Raw genomic sequence first — 14,209 nt, 5'->3', positions numbered from 1 at the left:
TGGAAGAAAATGTATCCCTTGAGGTATCTCAGAGATCTCTTGATTTGCAGTCAAATGTTCTACCACTGAGCTATAGATCCTTTACATAATTGTTTTACCACACCAAACTTAGAATGTTGCTCGCCCTCGAGCAAAAGAAGAAGGAATAGATGAAGAAGAAGATGTGGAAATAAAAACTAGGATTATGAGGAGGTAAAGTGGGGATCCTGTGGGGTCCACAGATCCTGAGATGATCCTGTGGTGTCCACAGATCCTGAGGTGTCAAGGCATTTACATCCCTGCACCAATTTAGGCATGCAAAATGCCCTTGCACACAACTCTGGGCGTTCAGCGCCAGGTTGGTGCCCCTTTTGGGCGTTCAACACCCCTTTGCTGCCATTTCTGGCGTTGAACGCCAGAACCATGCTTGTTCTGGGCGTTCAGTGCCAGGATGCTCCCATTCTGGGCGTTCAGCGCCAGAACTATGCTCTGTTCTGGCGTTTGAACGCCAGACAGATGCTCCTCCAGGGTGTGATTTTTCTTCTGCTGTTTTTGATTCCGTTTTCAATTTTTATATTTATTTTGTGACTCCACATGATCATGAACCTAAGAAAACATGAAAAACAATAAAAAAATTAGATAAACATTGGGTTGCCTCCCAACAAGCGCTTCTTTAATGTCAATAGCTTGACAGTGGGCTCTCATGGAGCCTCACAGATGTGCAGAGCTTTGTTGAGACTCTCCAACACCAAACTTAGAGTTTGGATATGGGAGTTCAACACCAAACTTAGAGTTTGGTTGTGGCCTCCCAACACTAAACTTAGAGTTTGACTGTGGGGGCTCTGGTTGACTCTGCTTGGAGAGAAGCTTTTCCTGCTTCCTCTCCATGGTTGCAGAGGGAGATCCTTGAGTTTTGAATACAAGGGAGTTCTCATTCCATTGAAGGACTATTTCACCTCTGTCAACATCAATCACAGCTCTTGTTGTGGCCAGGAAAGGTCTTCCTAGGATGATGGATTCATCCTCTTCCTTTCCAGTATCCAGGACTATGAAATCAGTAGGTATGTAAAGGCCCTCAATCTTTACTAATACATCTTCTACTTGTCCATAAGCCTGTCTTCTTGAGCTGTCTGCCATCTCTAGTGAGATTTTAGCAGCTTGCACCCCATAGATTCCCAGTTTCTCTATTACAGAGAGGGGTATGAGGTTTATCCCTGAACCAAGGTCACATAGAGCCTTAAAGATCATGGTGCCTATGGTACAAGGGATTATGAACTTTCCAGGATCCTGTCTCTTCTGAGGCAATGTCAGTTGATCCAGATCACTTAGTTCATTGATGAACAAGGGAGGTTCAACTTCCCAAGCATCAATGCCAAATAATTTGGCATTCAGCTTCATGATTGCACCAAGAAACTTGGCAGTTTGCTCTTCAGTAACATCCTCATTCTCTTCAGAAGAGGAGTACTCATCAGAGCTCATGAAGGGCATAAGGAGGTTCAATGGGATCTCTATGGTCTCTAGATGAGCCTCAGAGTCCTTTGATTCCCCAGAGGGAAGCTCCTTATTGATCAGTGGACGTCCCAGGAGGTCTTCCTCCTTGGGATTCACGTCCTCTCCTCTCCTCACAGGTTCGGCCATGGCGCTTATGTCAATGGCCTTGCACTCTCCTTTTGGGTTCTCTTCTGTATTGCTTGGGAGAGTACTAGGAGGGATTTCAGTGATCCTTTTACTCAGCTGGCCCACTTGTGCTTCCAGATTTCTAATGGAAGACCTTGTTTCATTCATGAAACTTACAGTGGCCTTAGATAGATCAGAGACTAGATTTGCTAAATTAGAAGCATTTTGTTCAGAGTTCTCTGTCTGTTGCTGAGTTGATGATGGAAAAGGCTTGCTATTGCTAAACCTGTTTCTTCCACCATTATTAAAGCCTTGTTGGGGCTTTTGATCCTTCCATGAGAAATTTGGATGATTTTTCCATGTTGAGTTATAGGTGTTTCCATAAGGTTCACCTAAATAATTTACCTCTGCTATTGCAGGGTTCTCAGGATCATAGGCTTCTTCTTCAGAAGATGCCTCTTGAGTACTGTCGGATGCAGCTTACATTCCATGCAGACTCTGAGAAATCATATTGACTTGCTGAGTCAATATTTTATTCTGAGCCAATATGGCATTCAGAGTATCAACGTCAAGAACTCCCTTCTTCATAGGCGTCCCATTACTCACAGGATTCCTTTCAGAAGTGTACATGAACTGGTTATTAGCAACCATGTCAATGAGTTCTTGAGCTTCTGCAGGCATTTTCTTTAGATGAATGGATCCACCTGCAGAAGTGTCTAGTGACATCTTTGATAGCTCAGATAAACCATCATAGAATATATCCAGGATGGTCCATTCTGAAAGCATGTCAGAAGGACACTTTTTGGTCAACTGTTTGTATCTTTCCCAAGCTTCATAGAGAGATTCACCTTCTTTCTGTCTGAAGGTTTGAACATCAGCTCTAAGCTTGCTCAGCTTTTGAGGAGGAAAGTACTTGGCTAAGAAAGCTGTGACCAGCTTATCCCAAGAGTTCAGGCTGTCTTTAGGTTGAGAATCCAACCATAATCTAGCTCTGTCTCTTACAGCAAAAGGGAAAAGCATGAGCCTGTAGACTTCAGGATCTATTCCATTAGTCTTAACAGTATCACATATCTGCAAGAATTCAGTTAAGAACTGAAAAGGATCTTCAGATGGAAGTCCATGAAACTTGCAGTTCTGCTGCATCAGAGAAACTAACTGAGGTTTCAGCTCAAAGTTGTTTGCTCCAATGGCAGGAATGGAGATGCTTCTTCCATGTAAATTGGAATTAGGTGCAGTAAAGTCACCAAGCATCCTCCTTTCATTATTATTATTTTCGCCTGCCATCTCCTCTTCCTGTTCGAAAATTTCTGAAAGGTTTTCTCTAGATTGTTGTATTTTAGCTTCTCTTTAATTTTCTCTTCAGAGTCCTTTCAGGTTCTGGATCTGCTTCCACAAGAATGTTCTTATCCTTGCTCCTGCTCATAATACAAGGAAGAATGGACAGAAAAATGATAATAATAATAATAGAGATCCTTTATACCACAGTATAGGGATCCCTTTGTAAGTAGAAGAAGAGGGGAAGATAAAGGATGTGATGTAAAGGAAGAAACACAACTGTGAGGATTGGAATGTGAGATGAGATGTTAGGATATGAATGAATAAATAGAATGAGATGGGAGAGAAGGAGGGAATTTTCGAATTTTATTTTTGAAAAGGAGTTAGTGATTTTTGAAAATAGTTTTTGAAAAAGTTTAGTATTTTTTCAAATTTTTTTTTTATAAATTAAAATAATTAATAAATTAAAAAGAAATTTTGAAAAAGGGGAGAGATATTTTCAAAAAAATGAGAGAGAGAGAGTTAGTTAGGTAGTTTTGAAAAAGTTAAGAAACAAACAAAAAGTTAGTTAGTTAGTTGAAACAAATTTTGAAAAGATAAGAAGTTAGGAAGTTAGAAAAGATATTTTGAAAAGATATTTTTGAAAAAGATAAGATAAGAAGATATTTTTGAAAAGATATGGTTGAAATTAGTTTTGAAAAAGATTTGATTTTTAAAATCACAATTAATGACTTGATTCACAAGAAATCACAAGATATGATTCTAGAACTTAAAGTTTGAATTTTTCTTAACAAGCAAGTAACAAACTTCAAATTTTTGAACCAAAACATTAATTGTTTAAGTTATTTTCGAAAATTATGATTTAAAATGAGAAAAAGATTTTTGAAAAATATTTTTGGAATTTTCGAAAATAACTAAGAATTTTAAAAAAGATTTGATTTTTGAAAAAGATTTTGAAAAAGATAAGATTTTCAAATTTGAAAATTTGATTTGACTCATAAGAAACAACTTGATTTTAAAAATTTTTGAAAAAGTCAACTCAATTTTCGAATTTGATGAGAGAAAAAGGGAAAGATATTTTTTTGATTTTGAATTTTTATGATGCAAGAGAAAAACATGAAAATTATGCAATGCATGAAATTTTTAGATCAAAACAATGAATGCATGCAATAATGCTATGAATGTCAAGATGAACACCAAGAACACTTTGAATGTCATGATGAACATCAAGAACATAATTTTGAAAAATCTTTAATGCAAAGAAAACATGCAAGACACCAAACTTAGAATTCTTTAATGCTTACGCACTAAGAATTCAAGAATGCATATGATAAACATGAAAAGACACAAAACAAAAAATCATCAAGATCAAACAAGAAGACTTACCAAGAACAACTTGAAGATCATGAAGAACACTATGAATGCATGAAATTTTCGAAAATTGCAAGATGCATATGCAAGTGACACCAAACTTATAATGTGACTCAAGACTCAAACAAGAAACAAGAATATTTTTTATTTTTATGATTTTATGATTTTTTTAGATTTTTAACTTATATTTTTCGAAAATTATTTAAAAAAAAAAAGAAAAATAAGGATTCAAAATTTTTAATATGAATTCCAGGAATCTTATGCTCTAAAGCTCCAATCAAAGGGTCAGGCATGGCTTAATAGCCAGCCAAGCTTTAGTATGTAACTCAGACATGACACGCCTGACATTCCTTGCATTCAACAGCCAATTGGCTAAGAAAGACAAAGAAGCTCTTCTCTTGAGTATAAGGATTGAGACATGGCTCTACAGCCAGCCAGGATGCAACATATAATTACATGGGCTGGAGTGATTAGTTGAATAACAATCCCAAAGTAGTTTGGGTATGGCTTTACAGCCAGATATGATTCAACATATTTCATGAAACACTAGAATTCATTCTTAAAAATTTTGAAGCCATAGAATAATTTATTTTTGAAAACATTTTTATTTTTTTTCGAAAATAGATGAGAAATTTTTGAAAGATTTTTGAAAATTTTTTTTTTTTGAAAATAAAATAAAAAGAAAATTACCTAATCTGAGCAACAAGATGAACCGTCAGTTGTCCAAACTCAAACAATCCCCGGCAACGGCGCCAAAAACTTGGTGGACGAAATTGTGAACCAGTCTCTTTGTACTTGTGTGAAATTTAATAATTGGCTCTATTTGAATTCACAACTCCGTTCAACTGACCAGCAAGTGTACTGGGTCGTCCAAGTAATAAACCTTACGTGAGTAAGGGTCGAATCCACAGAGATTGTTGGTATGAAGCAAGCTATGGTCACCTTGTAAATCTCAGTCAGGCGGATTAAACATGATACTTGATTAGATTAAAATAAACAAAAAAAGGGGATAGAATACTTATGTAGATTCATTGGTAGGAATTTCAGATAAGCGAGTGGAGATGCTTTTCGTTCCTCTGAACCTCTGCTTTCCTGCTATCTTCATCCAATCAGTCTTACTCCTTTCCATGGCTGGCTTTATGCAAGGGCATCACCGTTGTCAGTGGCTACATCCCCTCCTCTCAGTGAATAATATGCTCACGCACCCTGTCACGGCACGGCTATTCATCTGTCGGTTCTCGATCATGCTGGAATAGGATTCACCCTCCTTTTGCGTCTGTCACTAACGCCCAACAATCGCGAGTTTGAAGCTCGTCACAGTCATTCAATCATTGAATCCTACTCGGAATACCACAGACAAGGTTTAGACTTTCCGGATTCTCTTGAATGCCGCCATCATTCTAGCGTACGCCACGAAGATTCTGATTAGGAGATCTAAGAGATATTCATTCTAGCTTAATTCATGTAGAACAGAAGTGTTCGTCAGGCACGCGTTCATAAGGGAGAAGGATGATGAGCGTCACATAATCATCACCTTCATCACGTTCTTGGGTGCGAATGGATATCTTAGAAGCGAAATAAGATGAATTGAATGGAAAACAGTAGTACTTTGCATTAATCTTTGAGGAACAGCAGAGCTCCACACCTTAATCTATGGAGTGTAGAAACTCTACCGTTTGAAAATACATAAGTGAAGGTCCAGGCATGGCCGAGATGGCCAGCCCCCTATGATCTAAGAACCAGGCGTCCAAAGATGCCTAATACAATAGTAAGAGGTCCTATTTATAATAAACTAGCTACTAGGGTTTACATGAGTAAGTAATTGATGTACAAATCCACTTCCGGGGCCCACTTGGTGTGTGCTTGGGCTTGGACTTGAGTGTTACACGTGCAGAGGCCATTTGTGGAGTTGAACGCCAGTTTCTGTGCCAGTTTGGGCGTTCAACTCTGGTTTTGGATCCTTTTCTGGCGCTGGACGCCAGATTTGGGCAGAAGGCTGGCGTTGAACGCAAGTTTACGTCGTCAATTCTTGGCCAAAGTATGGACTATTATATATTTCTGGAAAGCCCTGGATGTCTACTTTCCAACGCAATTGGAAGCGCGCCATTTCGAGTTCTTTAGCTCCAGAAAATCCACTTTGAGTGCAGGGAGGTCAGAATCCAACAGCATCAACAGTCCTTTTTCAACCTCTGAATCTGATTTCTGCTCAAGTCCCTCAATTTCAGCCAGAAAATACCTGAAATCACAGAAAAACACACAAACTCATAGTAAAGTCCAGAAATGTGAATTTAACACAAAATCTATTAAAAACATCCCTAAAAGTAACCAGATTCTACTAAAAACATACTAAAAACAATGCCAAAAAGCGTATAAATTATCCGCTCATCACAACACCAAACTTAAATTGTTGCTTGTCCCCAAGCAACTGAAAATCAAGTAGGATAAAAAGAATAGAATATACTATAAATTCCAAACTATCAATGAAACATAGCTCCAATCATATGAGCGGGACTTATAGCTTTTTGCCTCTTGAATAGTTTTGGCATCTCACTTTATCCATTGAGGTTCAAAATGATTGGCATCTATAGGAACTCAGAGTTCAGATAGTGTTATTGATTCTCCTAGTTCAGTATGATGATTCTTGAACACAGCTATTTTATGAGTCTTGGCCGTGGCCCTAAGCACTTTGTTTTCCAGTATTACCACCGGATACATAAATGCCACAGACACATAATTGGGTGAACCTTTTCAGATTGTGACTCAGCTTTGCTAAGGTCCCCAATTAGAGGTGTCCAGGGTTCTTAAGCACACTCTTTGTTTTTGCTTTGGACCTTGACTTTAACCGCTCAGTCTCAAGTTTTCACTTGACACCTACACGCCACAAGCACATGGTTAGGGACAGCTTGGTTTAGCCGCTTAGACCAGGATTTTATTCCTTTAGGCCCTCCTATCCACTGATGCTCAAAGCCTTGGGATCCTTTTTATTTGCCCTTGCCTTTTGGGTTTAAGGGTTATTGGCTTTTTCTTTTTCTTTCTATTTTTTTTTTCGCCCTTTTTTTTTTTTCTGCAAGCTTTGTTCTTTGCTGCTTTTTCTTGCTTCAAGAATCATTTTTATAATTTTTCAGATTATCAAATAACATGTCTCCTAGTCATCATTCTTTCAAGAGCCAACATATTTAACATTCTTAAACAACAACTTCAAAAGACATATGCACTGTTCAATCATACATTCAGAAAACAAGAAGCATTGTCACCACATCAATATAATTAAACTAAGTTCAAGGATAAATTCGAAACTCATGTACTTCTTGTTCTTTTAAATTAAAACAGTTTTTCATTTAAGAGAGGTGATGGATTCATAGGACATTTATAACTTTAAGACAAAGTTACTACTACTAATGATCATGTAATGAAGGCACAATCATAGATAAGCACATAACATAGAAAACGACAAACAGAGAAGGCAAGAACAAGGAATGAATCCACCTTAGTGATGGTGGCGTTTCCTTCTTGAGGAACCAATGATGTCCTTGAGCTCTTCTATGTCTCTTCCTTGTCTTTGTTGCTCCTCCTTCATTGCTTTTAGATCTTCTCTGATTTCATGAAGGATGATGGAGTGCTCTTGATATTCCACCCTTAGTTGCTTCCAATAATTGTGTGGAAGAAAATGTATCCCTTGAGGTATCTCAGGGATCTCTTGATTTGCAGTCAAATGTTCTACCACTGAGCTATAGATCCTTTACATAATTGTTTTACCACACCAAACTTAGAATGTTGCTCGCCCTCGAGCAAAAGAAGAAGGAATAGATGAAGAAGAAGATGTGGAAATAAAAACTAGGATTATGAGGAGGTAAAGTGGGGATCCTGTGGGGTCCACAGATCTGAGATGATCCTGTGGTGTCCACAGATCCTGAGGTGTCAAGGCATTTACATCCCTGCACCAATTTAGGCATGCAAAATGCCCTTGCACACAACTCTGGGCGTTCAGTGCCAGGTTGGTGCCCCTTTTGGGCGTTCAACGCCCCTTTGCTGCCATTTCTGGCGTTGAACGCCAGAACCATGCTTGTTCTGGGCGTTCAGCGCCAGGATGCTCCCATTCTGGGCGTTCAGCACCAGAACTATGCTCTGTTCTGGCGTTTGAACGCCAGACAGATGCTCCTCCAGGGTGTGATTTTTCTTCTGCTGTTTTTGATTCTGTTTTCAATTTTTATATTTATTTTGTGACTCCACATGATCATGAACCTAAGAAAACATGAAAAACAATAAAAAATTAGATAAACATTGGGTTGCCTCCCAACAAGCGCTTCTTTAATGTCAATAGCTTGACAGTAGGCTCTCATGGAGCCTCACAGATGTGCAGAGCTTTGTTGAGACTCTCCAACACCAAACTTAGAGTTTGGATATGGGAGTTCAACACCAAACTTAGAGTTTGGTTGTGGCCTCCCAACACTAAACTTAGAGTTTGACTGTGGGGGCTCTGGTTGACTCTGCTTGGAGAGAAGCTTTTCCTGCTTCCTCTCCATGGTTGTAGAGGGAGATCCTTGAGTTTTGAATACAAGGGAGTTCTCATTCCATTGAAGGACTATTTCACCTCTGTCAACATCAATCACAGCTCTTGCTGTGGCCAGGAAAGGTCTTCCTAGGATGATGGATTCATCCTCTTCCTTTCCAGTATCCAGGACTATGAAATCAGTAGGTATGTAAAGGCCCTCAATCTTTACTAATACATCTTCTACTTGTCCATAAGCCTGTCTTCTTGAGCTGTCTGCCATCTCTAGTGAGATTTTAGTAGCTTGCACCCCATAGATTCCCAGTTTCTCTATTACAGAGAGGGGTATGAGGTTTATTCCTGAACCAAGGTCACATAGAGCCTTAAAGATCATGGTGCCTATGGTACAAGGGATTATGAACTTTCCAGGATCCTGTCTCTTCTGAGGCAATGTCAGTTGATCCAGATCACTTAGTTCATTGATGAACAAGGGAGGTTCAACTTCCCAAGCATCAATGCCAAATAATTTGGCATTCAGCTTCATGATTGCACCAAGAAACTTGGTAGTTTGCTCTTCAGTAACATCCTCATTCTCTTCAGAAGAGGAGTACTCATCAGAGCTCATGAAGGGCATAAGGAGGTTCAATGGGATCTCTATGGTCTCTAGATGAGCCTCAGAGTCCTTTGATTCCCCAGAGGGAACTCCTTATTGATCACTGGACGTCCCAGGAGGTCTTCCTCCTTGGGATTCACGTCCTCTCCTCTCCTCACAGGTTCGGCCATGGCGCTTATGTCAATGGCCTTGCACTCTCCTTTTGGGTTCTCTTCTGTATTGCTTGGGAGAGTACTAGAAGGGATTTCAGTGATCCTTTTACTCAGCTGGCCCACTTGTGCTTCCAGATTTCTAATGGAAGACCTTGTTTCATTCATGAAACTTACAGTGGCCTTAGATAGATCAGAGACTAGATTTGCTAAATTAGAAGCATTTTGTTCAGAGTTCTCTGTCTGTTGCTGAGTTGATGATGGAAAAGGCTTGCTATTGCTAAACCTGTTTCTTCCACCATTATTAAAGCCTTGTTGGGGCTTCTGATCCTTCCATGAGAAATTTGGATGATTTTTCCATGTTGAGTTATAGGTGTTTCCATAAGGTTCACCTAAATAATTTACCTCTGCTATTGCAGGGTTCTCAGGATCATAGGCTTCTTCTTCAGAAGATGCCTCTTGAGTACTGTCGGATGCAGCTTGCATTCCAGGCAGACTCTGAGAAATCATATTGACTTGCTGAGTCAATATTTTATTCTGAGCCAATATGGCATTCAGAGTATCAACCTCAGGAACTCCCTTCTTCATAGGCGTCCATTACTCACAGGATTCCTTTCAGAAGTGTACATGAACTGGTTATTAGCAACCATGTCAATGAGTTCTTGAGCTTCTGCAGGCGTTTTCTTTAGGTGAATGGATCCACCTGCAGAAGTGTCTAGTGACATCTTGATAGCTCAGATAAACCATCATAGAATATATCCAGGATGGTCCATTCTGAAAGCATGTCAGAAGGACACTTTTTGGTCAACTGTTTGTATCTTTCCCAAGCTTCATAGAGAGATTCACCTTCTTTCTGTCTGAAGGTTTGAACATCAGCTCTAAGCTTGCTCAGCTTTTGAGGAGGAAAGTACTTGGCTAAGAAAGCCGTGACCAGCTTATCCAAGAGTTCAGGCTGTCTTTAGGTTGAGAATCCAACCATAATCTAGCTCTGTCTCTTACAGCAAAAGGGAAAAGCATGAGCCTGTAGACTTCAGGATCTATTCCATTAGTCTTAACAGTATCACATATCTGCAAGAATTCAGTTAAGAACTGAAAAGAATCTTCAGATGGAAGTCCATGAAACTTGCAGTTCTGCTGCATCAGAGAAATTAACTGAGGTTTCAGCTCAAAGTTGTTTGCTCCAATGGCAGGAATGGAGATGCTTCTTCCATGTAAATTGGAATTAGGTGCAGTAAAGTCACCAAGCATCCTCCTTTCATTATTATTATTTTCGCCTGCCATCTCCTCTGCCTGTTCGAAAATTTCTGAAAGGTTTTCTCTAGATTGTTGTATTTTAGCTTTTCTTTAATTTTCTCTTCAGAGTCTTTCAGGTTCTGGATCTGCTTCCACAAGAATGTTCTTATCCTTGCTCCTGCTCATAATACAAGGAAGAATGGACAGAAAAATGATAATAATAATAATAGAGATCCTTTATACCACAGTATAGGGATCCTTTGTAAGTAGAAGAAGAGGGAAGATAAAGGAGTGATTAAAGGAAAAACACAACTGTGAGGATTGGAATGTGAGATGAGATGTAGGATATGAATGAATAAACAGAATGAGATGGGAGAAGAGGGAATTTCGAATTTTATTTTGAAAGAGTTAGTGTTTTTGAAATGTTTTGAAAAGTTTAGTATTTTTTCGATTTTTTTTTATAAATTAAATATTATAATTAAAGAAATTTTGAAAAGGGGAGAGATATTTCGAAAAAATGAGAGAGAGAGAGTTAGTTAGGTAGTTTTGAAAAAGTTAAGAAACAAACAAAAAGTTAGTTAGTTAGTTGAAACAAATTTTGAAAAGATAAGAAGTTAGGAAGTTAGAAAAGATATTTTGAAAAGATATTTTGAAAAAGATAAGATAAGAAGATATTTTTGAAAAGATATGGTTGAAATTAGTTTTGAAAAAGATTTGATTTTTAAAATCACAATTAATGACTTGATTCACAAGAAATCACAAGATATGATTCTAGAACTTAAAGTTTGAATTTTTCTTAACAAGCAAGTAACAAACTTCAAATTTTTGAACCAAAACATTAATTGTTTAAGTTATTTTCGAAAATTATGATTTAAAATGAGAAAAAGATTTTTGAAAAATATTTTGGAATTTTCGAAAATAACTAAGAATTTTAAAAAGATTTGATTTTTGAAAAAGATTTTGAAAAGATAAGATTTTCAAATTTGAAAATTTGATTTGACTCATAAGAAACAACTTGATTTTAAAAATTTTTGAAAAAGTCAACTCAATTTTCGAATTTGATGAGAGAAAAAGGGAAAGATATTTTTTTGATTTTTGAATTTTTATGATGCAAGAGAAAAACATGAAAATTATGCAATGCATGAAATTTTTAGATCAAAACAATGAATGCATGCAATAATGCTATGAATGTCAAGATGAACACCAAGAACACTTTGAATGTCATGATGAACATCAAGAACATAATTTTGAAAAATCTTTAATGCAAAGAAAACATGCAAGACACCAAACTTAGAATTCTTTAATGCTTACGCACTAAGAATTCAAGAATGCATATGATAAACATGAAAAGACACAAAACAAAAAATCATCAAGATCAAACAAGAAGACTTACAAGAACAACTTGAAGATCATGAAGAACATATGATGCATGAAATTTCGAAATTGCAAGATGCATATGCAAGTGACACCAAACTTATAATGTGACTCAAGACTCAAACAAGAACAAGAATATTTTTATTTTTATGATTTTATGATTTTTTTAGATTTTTAACTTATATTTTTCGAAAATTATTTAAAAAAAAAAGAAAATAAGGATTCAAATTTTTAATATGAATTCCAGGAATCTTATGCTCTAAAGCTCCAATCAAAGGGTCAGGCATGGCTTAATAGCCAGCCAAGCTTTAGTATGTAACTCAGACATGACACGCCTGACATTCCTTGCATTCAACAGCCAATTGGCTAAGAAAGACAAAGAAGCTCTTCTCTTGAGTATAAGGATTGAGACATGGCTCTACAGCCAGCCAGGATGCAACATATAATTACATGGGCTGGAGTGATTAGTTGAATACCAATCCCAAAGTAGTTTGGGTATGGCTTTACAGCCAGATATGATTCAACATATTTCATGAAACACTAGAATTCATTCTTAAAAATTTTGAAGCCATAGAATAATTTATTTTTGAAAACATTTTTATTTTTTTTCGAAAATAGATGAGAAATTTTGAAAGATTTTTGAAAATTTTTTTTTTTTGAAAATAAAATAAAAAGAAAATTACCTAATCTGAGCAACAAGATGAACCGTCAGTTGTCCAAACTCAAACAATCCCCGGCAACGGCGCCAAAAACTTGGTGGACGAAATTGTGAACCAGTCTCTTTGTACTTGTGTGAAATTTAATAATTGGCTCTATTTGAATTCACAACTCCGTTCAACTGACCAGCAAGTGTACTGGGTCGTCCAAGTAATAAACCTTACGTGAGTAAGGGTCGAATCCACAGAGATTGTTGGTATGAAGCAAGCTATGGTCACCTTGTAAATCTCAGTCAGGCGGATTAAACATGATACTTGATTAGATTAAATAAACAAAAAAGGGGATAGAATACTTATGTAGATTCATTGGTAGGAATTTCAGATAAGCGAGTGGAGATGCTTTTCGTTCCTCTGAACCTCTGCTTTCCTGCTATCTTCATCCAATCAGTCTTACTCCTTTCCATGGCTGGCTTTATGCAAGGGCATCACCGTTGTCAGTGGCTACATCCCCTCCTCTCAGTGAATAATATGCTCACGCACCCTGTCACGGCACGGCTATTCATCTGTCGGTTCTCGATCATGCTGGAATAGGATTCACCCTCCTTTTGCGTCTGTCACTAACGCCAACAATCGCGAGTTTGAAGCTCGTCACAGTCATTCAATCATTGAATCCTACTCGGAATACCACAGACAAGGTTTAGACTTTCCGGATTCTCTTGAATGCCGCCATCATTCTAGCGTACGCCACGAAGATTCTGATTAGAGATCTAAGAGATATTCATTCTAGCTTAATTCATGTAGAACAGAAGTGTTCGTCAGGCACGCGTTCATAAGGGAGAAGGATGATGAGCGTCACATAATCATCACCTTCATCACGTTCTTGGGTGCGAATGGATATCTTAGAAGCGAAATAAGATGAATTGAATGGAAAACAGTAGTACTTTGCATTATCTTGAGGAACAGCAGAGCTCCACACCTTAATCTATGGAGTGTAGAAACTCTACCGTTTGAAAATACATAAGTGAAGGTCCAGCATGGCCGAGATGGCCAGCCCCTATGATCTAAGAACCAGGCATCCAAAGATGCCTAATACAATAGTAAGAGGTCTATTTATAATAAACTAGCTACTAGGGTTTACATGAGTAAGTAATTGATGTACAATCCACTTCCGGGGCCCACTTGGTGTGTGCTTGGCTTGGACTTGAGTGTTACACGTGCAGAGGCCATTTGTGGAGTTGAAGCCAGTTTCTGTGCAGTTTGGGCGTTCAACTCTGGTTTTGGATCCTTTCTGGCGTGGACGCCAGATTTGGGCAGAAGGCGGCGTTGAACGCCAGTTTACGTATAATTCTTGCCAAAGTATGGACTATTATATATTGCTGGAAAGCCTGGATGTCTACTTTCCAACGCAATTGAACGCGCCATTTCAGTTCTTAGCTCCAGAAAATCACTTATG

General features: G+C 38.0%; 2 non-coding genes across 2 annotated transcripts; both read left to right on the top strand.

Moving 5' to 3' along the window:
• The first annotated feature begins 2,376 nt into the window (after positions 1-2,376).
• LOC112768290 (small nucleolar RNA R71) lies at positions 2,377-2,484 on the top strand. Its single transcript, XR_003185726.1, has one exon. It is a non-coding gene; the product is annotated as a small nucleolar RNA R71 (small nucleolar RNA).
• Positions 2,485-10,271: 7,787 nt separating this feature from the next.
• Positions 10,272-10,379, top strand: LOC112768289 (small nucleolar RNA R71). Its single transcript, XR_003185724.1, has one exon. It is a non-coding gene; the product is annotated as a small nucleolar RNA R71 (small nucleolar RNA).
• Positions 10,380-14,209: the final 3,830 nt, after the last annotated feature.

This window comes from Arachis hypogaea, chromosome 17 (genome assembly GCF_003086295.3).
Source record: "Arachis hypogaea cultivar Tifrunner chromosome 17, arahy.Tifrunner.gnm2.J5K5, whole genome shotgun sequence".
Taxonomy (NCBI): domain Eukaryota; kingdom Viridiplantae; phylum Streptophyta; class Magnoliopsida; order Fabales; family Fabaceae; genus Arachis; species Arachis hypogaea.
Note: the sequence above shows the minus strand (reverse complement) of the source record. Positions and strands in the feature narration are given on the sequence as shown.